Source organism: Macaca fascicularis, chromosome 7, assembly GCF_037993035.2.
Source record: "Macaca fascicularis isolate 582-1 chromosome 7, T2T-MFA8v1.1".
Classification (NCBI taxonomy): Eukaryota; Metazoa; Chordata; class Mammalia; order Primates; family Cercopithecidae; genus Macaca; species Macaca fascicularis.
In genome coordinates this window covers 54,604,437-54,618,719 of record NC_088381.1, presented here as the reverse complement: position 1 = coordinate 54,618,719, position 14,283 = coordinate 54,604,437, and the positions used below count along the sequence as shown (strand labels likewise).

Here is a 14,283-nt window from a genome sequence, read left to right as displayed (position 1 = left end):
TATGAGGGTGAGCCCTCATTGCAAGTAACTCTGCCTACTAGCCATGTGGACAGTGTAGTTCTGCAAGATGTAAATGATTAGATTCTTTGTGCCCATTGTGATTCTTGGAATGCAAACATGAATGAGGCTGATTCTCTGCCCCTGAAGCTCTATAGTTGTAGAACAAGTCGGTGCAGGACTTGTGCTCATCTGTCTTTTGGAGAGACCCTTTTGCTTCATCTCAGAGAAGCTGGCACTCACTGTTTAGTCTTTCATAGCAGTCTTTTAATGACACTGTTATTCTTGTTATCTTACCTTCAAAAATTAAGACACAGAGATACCTGGGCCTATTAACTCTGACCATTTGGAGTCCTACTAGTCCATCATTATATTTAACCTGGTAAAAGATTTCCCGGAAAGAGATAGGTGTTCTTATTGTGGCATTTGTTTCCTGAAGTGCAATGATTGGGGTGGGAGGGATGGCATGTTGTTAAGTCCCTTTGACTTGGTAAAATAGAGATTGGAAACTATTACCTAGAAACATGGATTAAATACAAGTAGTGAGAGGGCTGTGTACAGTGACTCACCCCTGTATCTGAGCACTTCGGGAGGCTGCAGTGGGAGGATTATTTGAGGTCAGTAGTTTGAGACCAGTCAGGGCAACATAGCAAGACCCTGTCTCTACAATAGCAACAAAAAATTAGCTGCACGTAGTAGTGCACGCCTGTAGTCCTAGATACTCAGGAGGCTGTGTCAGGAGGTTCGCTTAAGCCCAGACTTCATGGCTGCAGTGAGCTACAGTCATTCCACTGCGATCCAACCTAGACAACGAGCCAGACCCTATCTCTTGAAAAAAAGTAGTAAGCATCAACGTAAACGTAATGTATAAGAATACAGATAACAATATTGGGCAAAATAGCAGAAAAAACAGTTTCCTATCTTCACCCATCTAAATTTCCATTAAAAAGACCAGTAGATACATAGATGAATGGGAAAAACACTGCATGTGTATCAGAAGCTAGAGCTTAATGCCACGCATGCCAGAAAACCCAGAATAATCCTTGTTATGCAGCATTGCTGATGGGCCTGGAATGAAAGAAGGTAATTGAGGAGGAGCCCCTCAAGGAGAATCTTTCTGAGAGAGAACTCTTAAGTTGGGAGGGACAGTAAACTTAATGCATGTTCCTACAAAGCACAGTGTTTAAATTCCTCTCTTGGCTCTTTGACCAGAAGCATTTGTGAACACTGTTTATAGATCTAGACTTTGCTTATAGCACCTCCCTAGAAGGAACCTGTCCACATAGGTGGCCTAGTCACTAAGTTCCCAGCTACCAACCCTCCTGCCTCAAATCCTGTTCAGATTGCTGGATAACTCAACTAGCAATCTGTTGAGATTTGTGTTCTCAAAAAGGTTTAGTTATTAAACCTGGGGAAGCTGGATATCAGTAATAAAAAGGAAGCAATCTGACAGGATTCTGAAGGCACGAAAATAGTTGCCAAATTAAAATCTCTGGATGCAGTGAATACCAAATTAGACACTGCAGAAAGAAGTCAAAATGACAAAATAAGACAAAAGGAAGATAGGTCAGGAGATAAAATATATTGTACCAATAGCAAGAATATCAGAAAGAGAGAGATGGAGCACACACGTTGTTAAAAAAAAAAAAAAAAAGATGGAAACGATGCTGATCCAAAAGTCATACAAAAAATATGAAAATATTTCCTGGTGGACTTTTCATAATTGGAGGCATTTATGCTAGAGACAATATGAAAGGAATCGAGTTGATGGAGGTATAGAGAACCAACCTGTAAATTCTTGCGTGAAAGAACAAACTGCCTGGGTCGTGAGTGGAGGAGATGCTGAATAAATCTGACTAAATCTCCTGTACTTCTCAGTAACAAGGATATGCAGGTACAAGTAGAAACCTGGCAAGATGGGAGACCTTCATCTGGAAAATATTTCTTCTTCCCGGAATAATAAAAGGCCTTCTTTCTGATGTCAGGAGCAGAAAGACTGCATGGTTGGGCAGTCGTTTCAAAAGAGAAGACAGCATTACTGTTATTCACAAGTGATCAATTATCTATCAGAAAATCTAGGAAAATTACCTGAAAGCGTATTTGAACTAAAATTATGTAGTTAGTTACAGTCTAAATGTACTGAAGTCAGTACTTTTTCAATATTCAAGGAATACCTAGTTGGAAACTACAATGGAGAAAAAAATCTCCTAAGTATTTAGAGACTATATAAAAAGTACAGAAATTATTTTTTTAAAAACTTAACTGTACAGGATAACATAAAGAGAGTTGAATAAGTACAAATATTAAACATGTTTCTAATAAGCAGGACTCAGTCTTAATTCTTCCCAAATGTATGAATTTGATGCAGTTCTAATCAAAATCTAATTAACATTTTTGATTCAGAAGTGGGGTGAAATAGGGAAATTTAACAAAATTGGTCTGAAATTGTTCTAGAATAAGTTTAAAAGAAAATTTTTGAAGGAGTAGCATTATGAAGTTGGAATTTTACCACCATGTATTAGAAGATTTTTATAAATCTGCAATAATTAAAGCCATATGAAGTTGACTAAGAATGGAACAAGCTAGAGTCCTAAAAAAAGACAGATTAATGTATGATAGTGAAGCCATTTCAATTCATTAGGAGAATGAATTAGTAAACAAAAGTGGTAAGAATATTGACTTAAAAATCACAAGAATATAAAACTAGAGTTGTACTTCACACCATGAGCTAAGATTTCAGATGGTTGAAATAATGAAAACATTTTAAAATAGAATAAAAACATAAGGAAATGTGTGTGTATAAGTTTATAATCAAGTAGTGGAGAAATTATTTTTTATTTTTAATGTTTAAGAAAATATTTCTTCTTAGATAAGCTTATATAGTTGTTAGAGAAAAGAAATATACAAGCAAAAAGAAGAAAAAATACCCAGACTTCTACCCAGTTAGAAACCACAAAACCACCATTGGTTTCTAACTTGATAGCATGTTGGTTGTATATAAAAGTGCTCTTCTAAATGCAAAATTAAATGAAGAGTAACATAAAAAGTGATTGAATCCGGCACAGTGACTTGTGCGTTGTAATCCCAGCACTTTGGGAGGCTGAGACAGGAGGATGGCTTGAGCCTAGGAGTTCAAGAACAGCCTGAGCAATAAAGTGAGACCCTCTTCGCTATTAAAAATAAATAAATAAATAGATTTAGTTGCACAAAAATTATGTATCAAATACCATCAACAAAATTGAAAGGCAAATGTCAAATATGAAGGAATATTTATGCCATGTGATAAAAATTTAACATCTTTAATGTATGAAGAGCACTTATAAGTCAATAAGAAATGAATACCTGAATAGGAAGAGAAGCAGTCATGAATAGGGCAGTTTGTCATGGAAAGCAAAATCAACTAATAAATGTGGGAAAGCATCATCAATCTCATTAGTAAACAAAGAAATGGAAAATAAAACAATAAGTTACCGTTAAAAAACAATGAAGTACCTTTTAAAATCTACCAATAAATGTGGGAAAGCATCATCAACTTCATTAGTAAACAGAGAAGTAGAAAATAAAACAATAAGGTACCGTTAAAGAAAAATGAAGTACCCTTTAAAATCTACCAGATTTTAAAAATAATAATGCCACTATGGGACAGGGTGCTTGGAAACAATCACTGTCATTAACTAATAAAATTTATATTTTCCTCTAACTTTCCAATTAAAAGTTTTTTGTTTTTTTTTTAGTGAGAGTCTCGCTCTGTTGCCCAGGCTGGAGTGCAGTGGCGCGATCCCGGCTCACTGCAACCTCCACCTCCTGGGTTTGTGCCATTCTCCTGCCTCAGTCTCCCGAGTAGCTGGGACTACAGACACCTGCCACCACACCCGGCTAATTTTTTTGTATTTTTAGTAGACACGAGGTTTCACTGTGTTAACCAGGATGGTCTTGATCTCCTGACCTCATGATCCTCCCGTCTCAGCCTCCCAAAGTGCTGGGATTACAGGCGTGAGCCACCGCTCCTGGCCAAAATATTTTTTAACAAACAAAAAATATATGGTGACTAGATATTCCTGTTTAGGTTCAGGGGGAAGAAAATCAACTTTTTGTGGTTTTGTCAAAAAAGGACTCACATATGCATTGTTAGTGAGGAGAAATGTAAGCTTATATTACTAGCCATTCTCTAGAGCAGCTTATTTTTTTATTTATTTTTACATGTATTTTGAGATGGAGTCTTGCTCTGTCGCCCAGGCTGGAGTGCAGTAGCGTATTTTTAGTAGAGACAGAGTTTTGCCATGTTGACCAGGCTGATTTTGAACTCCTGACCTCAAGTGATCCGCTCGCCTCAGCCTCCCAAAGTGCTGGGATTACAGGCGTGAGCCACCTCGCCCAGCCTCTAGAGCAGTTTAGAAAATATATTAAAAGCATTCATGAGTGCCGGGCACAGTGGCTTACGCCTGTAATCCCAGAACTTTGGGAGGCCGAGGCAGGCAGATCTCAAGGTCAGGAGTTCAAGACCAGCCTGGCCAATATGGGGAGACCCCATCTCTACTAAAAATACAAAAATTAGCTGGGCGTGATGGCGCAAGGCTGTATTCCCAAGCTACTCGGGATGCTGAGGCAGGAGAATCGCTTGAACCCGAGAGGCAGAGGTTGCAGTGAGCTGAGATCGTGCCACTGACTCCAGCCTGGGCGACAGAGCGAGACTCCATCTCAAAAAATAAAAAATAAAAAATAAAAACATTCATGATCTAAATACTCTTTGATCCAACATTTGTACTTAAAATAATTTATCCTAGGGAAATTATCAGAGCTGTGCAGGAAGACATATATTTCAAAGGTATTCTATGTATACAAGGATATTTATGATACAGAAAATGTAGAAACAACCTAAATATTTAAAATAGAAAGTTGGCCAGGCTTGGTGGCTCATGCCTGTAATCCCAGCACTTTGGGAGGCCGAGGCAGGTGGATCACCTGAGGGCAGTTCAAGACCAGCCTGGCCAACATGGCAAAACCCTGTCTCTACTAAAAATACAAAAATTAGCTGGGCTTGTTGGCACATGCCTGTAGTCCCAGCTATTGGGAAGTCTGAGGCACGAGAATCAGTTGCGCCCAGGAAGTGGAAGTTGCGGTGAGCCGAGATCGTGCCACTACACTTCAGCCTGGGCAGCGGAGCAAGACTTTGTCTCAAAATAAATAAATAAGTAAAAATTTTAAACATAATAAAATAGAAAATTGATTAAATCTACTATATAGTATATATCTATAATGGAATGCCATGCAATAATTAGGAATGCTAATAGTAAATGACAAAAGTTGAGTGTAAATTTTAGGTACACTTTGATCCTAATTACTCAGCCATTCACTCACAAATACTTCGTACCTACTGTATCCCAGGAATTGTTTTAGAACCAAGAGATAGAGCACTGAGTGAGGAAAAAACAAAACAGGTCATTTCTTTGCCTTCATGGAACTTACATTCTAGTTAGTAGAGATAGAGCAGTGAACAAATAATTTGTCAGTTGGTGATAATTGGAGAAAAATATAACAGAATAGGGTGATAAGGTGTACCAAGGGAGGGAAAGGGTAGGTCAGGGAAGTGTCTGAAAAATGATATTTGAATAAAGAGCTGAAGAAAGGGAGGAAGAGAGCAATGTTTACATCTGGGGTAAGAGTATTCCTTGTGGAGGGAACTGTGTGTGTTCCAGCAAGAGTAAGGAGGTCAGCTTAACCAGCACAGTTAAACCAGGGAGGAGAGTGTATGGGAAACAGGGTGAGAGAAGTGGAGGTTAGGGGTAAAGATGGAGGACCTTGTAGGACCTTTGTAAGCACTTTAGACTTACACATTGATGAGATGAGAAGCCATTGTAGGGTTTTGAGCAGAGGGATGAAATATGACTGACATTTTAAGAGATCTTTTTGGCTGTTTGGTGTAGAATAGACTGGAGAGGAGCTGTTATGGAATCATGGAAATAGGAGGTGATTGTAATAACCCTGTCAAGAGATGACAGTAGCTTAGACCAATGATGAGAAGTAGTTTGATTCTGGATTTACAACTCTTGCCCACAAAGCCTTGTTTAAGGAAATAATGAAATACATACATCAACGTGTCAATAGTTATCTCTATTTGGTAGTATTGCTAGTGATTTGTGTTTCTTTATGTAGACCAATGTTTTTCAGAATTTCTATATTATTACTTTTAAAAACAGTAAAAAACAACTAAAAGTGACTTCCACTTTTATTGTATTTTTTTTCTTGATTTCAAAGTATAATGTGTATTTAAAATTTTAAGAATTTTTTTTTTTTTAATGTTAGGCAGTCGCTTCTGTCTTGTGATTCAGAGGGTGAATAGGTCCAGCTCTTAAATTAGAACCAAGATATTAGTTAACTGACTAGTGTAATTGATCAAGGAAGGAAATTACACTTTTTTCCCCACTACAGAGGACTGTATTCAGCATTTTCCCTGTCATTCTTGTTTTCCTCTGTAAACTCTAGAAACCCACTTTCATATATTGATAAATTCAATGCTGTAAGGAACAATTTTTTCTTATGTGTTCTGCTGTTCTTACCTCATCACTAATGCAGAATAACTCAGTGATGAAAAACTGTGCAGTGTAGTTTAACAGAATGGTCGTGTCCAGGTCATCCTTGCTAATGAATGAGAGGTGTATCATTGATTTCCTGAAAATCATTTGTATGTATCATTAGAAAATACTATGATTTTTTTCCTGCGACTTATCTTTCTGATTTGCTTGATTACACCTAATAGTAAGACACTCATAAACCTGCTTACTCTAACTTAGGTGTGAGGTCCAGGGGTCCAGAGCGTGCTGGTTGGCAGAGAGGGGATTAAAAGTCAGGGTGGAATTCAGACATGGCTATAGACAATCTGGAATTGATTCCATTCCTAAACAACAAATCAACAAAACAAAACCCTTCATTATCTGGAAGCCTAACTTGAGTGTTCTGTTAGTCAGGAATAGTAATCCTTGCTTTCACTGGCAAGGTTGAATCCTGTAATATTAGTTAGAAAATAGAGATTCTGGCTTTTTACTCTCAGAAGAACCTCTCCAGGTGATAAGAGGAGAGGACAAGATGAAATTTTGTTTTGCTCTGCATTTTGGTTCCAAATCATGCTTTACAAGTAAATTGCAAATTTGTAGTGGGACTTGTTCTATAAACAACAAAATTACTTCATGGCCTGTTGGTTGTATCTTAGCCCATTAATTAAAAATAAATGTGCTTTGTTTCATTTTCATGAAAATAGAGAAATTATATATCATCTTAGACTGTAGATTCTAAAGAAATGTAATACTTGAACTAAATCTAAAGCTTTCTATACCTTATGTATCTTTCTATGCCTACTAAGCAATTTATGTGGTGGATAAATGTTTTACTATGTTTGACTTGTTTTTCTTTGGCATGTGGATGTTGGCATGTTTTTAATTGGCATGTAGATTTTCAGTTCAGTTTTTTAATGATCCAGGATGGATGTGTTTGTTGTTGCTTCCTGAATGTTTCAGTGAAAATAATTCCTTTGCTCCAAAAACAACTATCTGGTTTATAATGCTTATGTTTTTTGAATTTTTCCATTACTTTTCTGTGAATTGCGTGTGGCACTGTGGAAACAAACTAGACTTTGCCTTCACACAGACCAGGTTGAATCCCAACATTGTCATGTAATAGTTGCATGAATAGCTGTGACAGCCTCAGTTTCCTCACCAATAAAACTACATTATGGATTTCTTATAATGTTCCTCTAGCATTATGCCTAGTATATGGTAAGCAGCCAATAAGTATTACTTCTTTCTATTTTCTTTCCTTTATATTTTGTTTGTCTTCTTTATCGAATAGAACCTTTGGTAATTTTGTTATAGTTTAAGGTAATTTATATAAAGAGCACTTTTAATGGTGAATGAAAAGACTGTCAGTTACTAAATTTGGTCTGCATGGCGTCTGATCTTCAGTCAAGGCCTTGCTTTTTTCCATTCTTTCAAAAAATGCTTATTACACAGTTTTGTGGTACATTCAAAATAAGTACTTGTGCCGGAATATCCTGCAAGATCCTTGTGCTAGAAGCTTTGTATACCTTGTCTAATCCTCATAACTCTATAAGGTAGATATACTTTCTTTTTTATTGAAGAGCAAATTGAGGATCATATCAGGAAAGCTTTTAAAAACGTTTATGTACTAATGGGCCAATCAGTGGATTAAAATACATGTGGTATACTGTAAAATGATCTTTTGCCATTGGAGAGTGAAGGTTCCATTATCAGATCAGAGTAGTCTCCATTGGGGCTTCAGAGTAGTGGTTGTCAAGAAGCTGTGAGGGAGTTGAGCTACTGCAGTTATTTGTGATATTTGAGGCATCCTTGAAGTCAGTATGCACTGTTGCCATTTCAGCGTGCTTTGACCAAGGTGTTTTTCTTTTTTTCCTCCTTCTTCCATAATGTGGCTTGTCAATTAATTCTTAAATCTTCAAAATGTGAGTATCTTCCTTAATTTTCACCACTTTATCTTTGGCTATTGCAATAACATTGCATTTTTCCCCCTTATACAGTCTTTGTAATGATTCTAATTATATCAAAAGGAAAATCTAGCATGGGTATGGATTTTTTTTTTTTTTTTTTTTTTACATTTGGTTTAGTGTTTTAGTTTTTCAGGGTTCACATTTAAAAAAAACAAAACAATGATCTATACCTAGTTCTTCTTTTCTGTTAGGAAGATTAGGTCTTAGTATATTTTATTATTGTTGATATAATGTTCCACTAATGCTTAATATTGATCTTTTCTCATATATATTTATATATGTTATAAAAGAGAACTTGCTTCACAATTATCTGCTTCTTATTTACATGAAATATGAGTGTTAAAGAAATACAGACAAATGTTTAGAATACATTAGTGCCAAGTTTGAGTTTTTATCTTATTGGCATAGGAATTTACAATGATTCATTGGGTTATTTCTTTATGTAACTGGCTGATTCCAGTTTAAACATACCCTTGCCCCAACAGTGATTTACTTTATTTAGAACCACAATCTGATGAGTGCAGAGACAAACTCAACCTAACATCCAAATCTTTGATTTTGTAGTTTTTAAAACATTAATATACTAATCATGTTGACAATCATCTGGGAATACTTTTTAGTATGAAAACTTTGAATATTTTCTTACTTCTAAAATCCGGGTTACTCATTTATGGTCTTTTCAAAGTGTAGTTTATCCAGTGGTATTATTAGTTACTTTGGAAAGCAGATAAGTATCAGAAATGTTTGGATTTTCTTTACATATTCTAAAGGCTTGCTTTAAATGATAGTCAAGCATCATAGGCTGCTAAGTATTTTTGGATGTGGTTTGTTGTTGAATGTTTACTTGAGGCAAATAATAGTGGGCCCTTTTGGGATTATTTTGCCTTGCTGAACTTAATTTCTGAAGATTTTAAATCTGGTACATGAGACAGGTTTTCTTCTGTCTGCCTGCCTATAGCACGAGTTCTTTGTCACCAGTATTTTTTTTTGTTGTTGTTAATATGTCCCACATGTCAAGCTGTTTCCTAAATAGAACAGTATCAAGAATATAGACCCTAATTAATTCTGTGTTGGGTGGAAAATGAGAGACAATCAGTTTCAGAACCATCTTAACATCTTAGGGAATTGTTTTTCCAACACTGCTAGGATATTAGATCCAAGAGCTAAGAATTATTTTTGTTTCTCTTAGATTACAAGTCAGGCAGTTTCTGTGATGAGGGAAATATTCCTTGTATCCAGAAAATGCTGTCATCAGATGGAAAGTACAGATTGAAATAAGGAGAGGGAGTCTCGGAAGAGAGCTTTTTAGCTTTGTTACGTTTATGACAGTAGGAAATGTGTGTTCTCATTCTAACGAATGTTTCAAAATGATTTTGGCATTTCTGTTTCTTTGGAGATATTTTGTGTCCTTTCTTTTATTTCTCCTAATTTAAAATTTCTGGCTTTACTTATCTATTTGAAAGATTATCAAGACCGAGTATTATGGTTTGTCATCACAAGTTGGTAGTTGAAAGTGTTCGTTATGTTTTTGAGCGTCTCCTTTATCAAAGTTAATAGACCACTAATATGAAAGTTCATTATGTCATTCTTTAAAATCCCAAGAAGAATCTGTGTGTTGGGGGAAGGGAGTAGCAGGAGGGAGAAGTTAATTGTTCAAGATAGATGGCTAAAATGGCTTAGCAAGTGGGGAGACTTAACTGCTTATAGTCTATGGAGATTATTTAAGATCAGATTTCTCTTACAATTTAGAACATTTAGTAAACAAATTCAAACTATATGGTGCTGGATTCTAAATCACAGAAGTTAGATTAGTCTACGGTTATGTTTTTTTTTTTTTTTTAATTTGTACTAGTTCTCTGTTATATGATCACCTTATATGTGTAGCTATTTTAAAATCTTAATCCATTCTCCAACTTTAACTTTACATAAGGTAACCAAAATTTATTATATTTCAGGATGACCTAAATTCATATCAAAGAATCTTAGTCACTAAGAGGGAGAGGCATAAGAAAGCGTGGGTATGGCGCAGGTGGATTTTCAGATCCCAGTTAGAAAATCATCATTAAATATATCAGCTGAGAAATTTGGTTTGTATATTATTGAGAGAAACTAAATCCAAAGACTTCACAAACATCTTTTTTAAGATCAGTTCCAAAATAGAAAGGTAGCACTTCCTCTTGGAAACTTTCAAGTACCAAGAAAATGGAAACTTTACAAGGAGATGAACCGCTTCTGGCTTTTCAGTGGCCCCATAACTGCTAATTTACCCTCTCTATATAAAAGCCCTTGACAGCTGAGTTCCACCTATTTGCCATGGTCACACCAAGGAAAAAGTGTTTTATTAATTATTTTATTTATTTATTTATTTATTTATTTATTTATTTGTTGAGATGGGATCTTGCTCTGTCACACAGGCAAGATCTTGCAGTGGCAAGATCAAAGCTCACTGTAGCCTACCACTCAGGCTCAAGCTGTCCTCCCGCCTCAGCCTCCTGAATAGCTGGGAATACAGATGTGTGCCACCACACTTGGCTAATTTATTTTTTGTAGAGACAGGGCTCCCTATATTGCCCAGACTGGTCCCAAACTCCCAGTCTCAGCAATTCTCCCACCTTGGCCTCCCAAATTGTTGAGATTGCAGGCATGAGCCACCACACCCAGCCGAGGGAAGGGTTTTGAGAGAATGTATTCTAGCTGTTTTTTTGTTTTTGTTTCTTTTCCACATTATCTTTAGATTTCACTCTACTTGGGACCTAAGAACTGAATTCAATTTTATATATCACTGTTTGCTTCAAATTACTGTATAAACACTAGTGAGATAAATATGTCTAGATTTTTTTTTTACATGGATTGTGGGTCTGATATTAGAGGTTGTTTGTTATGGTTTGAATCTGTGTCCCCATCCAAATCTCACATTGAATTGTAATCATCAGTGTTGGATGTGGGGCCTGGCGGGAGGTGATTGGATCATGGGGGCGAATTTCTCATGAACGGTTTAGTACCATCCTCTTGGTACTGTCTTCACAATAGTGAGAGAGTTCTTGCAAGATCTGGTCGTTTAAAAGTATGTGGCACCTCCTATCCCTTCTTGCTCCTGCTTTTGCCATGTGTGATGCCTGCTCACCCTTTGCCTTCTGCCATGATTGTAAGCTTCCTGAGGCCTTCCTACAACCAGATGCTGCTGTGCTTCCTGTGTAGCCTGCAGCACTGTGAGCCAGTTATACCTCTTTGCTTTATAAATTACCCAGTCTCAGGTATTTCTTTATAGCAATGTGAGAACAGTCTAATACATTGTTTTTAGCTGGTATAAAAACATTATTTTGGCTGGGCGCGGTGGCTCACGCCTGTAATCCCAGCACTTTGGGAGGCCGAGACGGGCGGATCACAAGGTCAGGAGATTGAGACCATCCTGGCTAACACGGTGAAACCCCATCTCTACTAAAAATACAAAAAATTAGCCGGGCGTGGTAGCGGGCGCCTGTAGTCCCAGCTACTCGGGAGGCTGAGGCAGGAGAATGGCATGAACCCAGGAGGCGGAGCTTGCAGTGAACCGAGATCACGCCACTGCACTCCAGCCTGGGTGGCAGAGCAAAGACTCTGTCTCAAAATAAAACAAAACAAAATAAAACATTATTTTGTTTTTTCGTTTGAGACAGAGTCTCACTTTGTCATCCAGTGGTGTGATCTCAGCTCACTGCAGCCTCCGCCTTCTGGATTCAAGTGATTCTTGTGCCTTAGCCTCCTGAGTAGCTGGGATGACAGGCACCCACCACTATGCCCAGCTAATGTTTTGTATTTTTAGTAGAGATGGGGGTTTTCACCATGTGGGCCATACTGGTCTCGGAACTACTGGCCTCAAGTGATCTGCCCGCCTCAGCCTCCCAAAGTACTGGGATTACAGGTGTGAGCCATCACACCCAGCAATGTGGATCAATTTAATAATGCATTCACTCAGCAAACTTTTATTAAGCACATATTCCATAACCAAGAATTAGGAATACAAAGATAAATAAGAGATGTTTCCTGCCCTGAGGGTCTCATTGTCTGTCTCTAAAGTCTTAAACTTTAGCACAGAGAAATGTGAGGCTCAATTAGCTGGTCTAGATAAGGTCATTCAACTCCCAGATATGAAAAACAATGAACTACCAAGGCAAAGCACAAATTGTTGGTGTTGATAATCTATTTTATTTTGTCTAGAAAACCTTGGAAATAAGATTCTAGTAAACAGTGGAATTGTTTCTCCTTAGAGAATTTGGTAGTCATTACTCAATGTTTTAATAAACATTTCCCCAGGGTCTACTATTTGTAAGCATCATGATCAGCACTAGAGATATAAAATATATGAGATAGAGTGTTTTACTTTTGAGCAGGTCAGCGGGGGAGACAGCTATATATGCAAATAATTACAGTATGGTGGGGATAGACATTTTATCATTGAATTCTGTACCAAGTGATTTCTATTGGTAGGAGTGACACTAGGGAGTAAAGAGGGACTAAGGAGGTCAGGTAACAGTGACACTGGGCAATAAAGAGAAACTAAGGTCACAAGGCCAAAAATCCTAGGTGACTGAAGGAAGAAGCCAGTTTTGCCTAGGAGAGTCTTTCAGAAGCTCTTTACTTTTACATCGTGTATTAGCAATTTCAATGATGATTACCAAGAGAAAAACAAAAGTAAATTTTAAAGCACAAGAATATCTTTGTTACAAAGAAGGCATTTTGTTATTTATAATAAAATCTCATGTTGGTTCTGCTTTGTAGTTGACCTTTTAACGAATTTTTCATTGGGAGCAGCTTCCCACTTTGCAAATGAAGAAAGTAAACAAAGAACGAGTAAAAGATCATCCATAGTGATACTGCCAGAAACAGCGGTGAGTTTGCTCTGCTTTAAATGGGTTAGTCTATAAATTTGGTATTAGAAGGTCTATAACATTAGAACAGATAGCCTTGTAGGGTAGAACTACTTAAGAGGGATTGATGGCGCACAAAATTAGAAAACAGTGGTCCACATTCAATATTTTTATTTTATATATTGGCTAGTTGAAGTGGTTGGTGTTCTTATTCCTTAAAACCTATCAAAAAGTAAAACACTTCAAAGAACCTTTTATCTCAGTGTTCTAGGTCTGTCTATTAGCCAAAGTGCCCTTTTCCATTATTATCACAAGCCACTCTTAGAATCTTCTCTGCATCCAACAAAAATTTCCTGTCTGGCAGTTACAATCAGTTTTGGTTTACTTTACTTTCTTTTGTTTAAGAACTTTCAAAAATCAGTGATTAACTCTTTGGTTACTTCAGAGATAATGAGTATAATCAGTATACACTTATTTTTCCTTATATTTGAGATTTTCTTCAACAATTCTGCTCCTTTTTAAAAAAAGGTGTTTGTAGATCACTCAAAAGATTTAAAGCCTTGAGTTTTGTAAGTGCTGCTTGGGCATGCTTTTTTTCGTTTTTTAAACTACATTTGGGGCAAATTATTTCTTACCTTCCATTTGCCAGAATTTCACCTGTTATAGACCAGAATAATTTCTCCACCTTTTCTGTAAGAATAGTTTAAAAGGTAAGTGCTAGTAGGACATTAGATCAGAGTAATCACTAAATTTCAAAGTATTATATCATAATGATTATGAATATTGTTACAGCTGGAGGCAGTCTTCTTTGGATCCTATTAGGTTGTCTTCTTGGTTCTAGTGCAAGGTGTGGCAAAGCTTTACTTTTGAATTAGCATTTTATATTTTTGCCATCTTCAGAGAGTTTGTAGAACAATGACC

At 36.8% G+C, this 14,283-nt stretch overlaps 1 protein-coding gene across 19 annotated transcripts in view; it reads left to right on the top strand.

Moving 5' to 3' along the window:
- Nucleotides 1-14,283, top strand: part of PEAK1 (pseudopodium enriched atypical kinase 1) — a 306,616-nt gene that overhangs the window by 97,229 nt on the left and 195,104 nt on the right. For 4 of the 19 annotated variants that reach the window (XM_065548242.2, XM_015453140.4, XM_065548241.2 and 1 more), the window contains one exon: nt 13,274-13,383. The exons of the other annotated variants lie outside the window; for them this stretch is intronic. The gene's annotated coding sequence lies outside the window, so the exon portion shown is untranslated. The remainder of the gene's footprint in view (nt 1-13,273; nt 13,384-14,283) is intronic. 19 annotated transcript variants of the gene reach the window in all.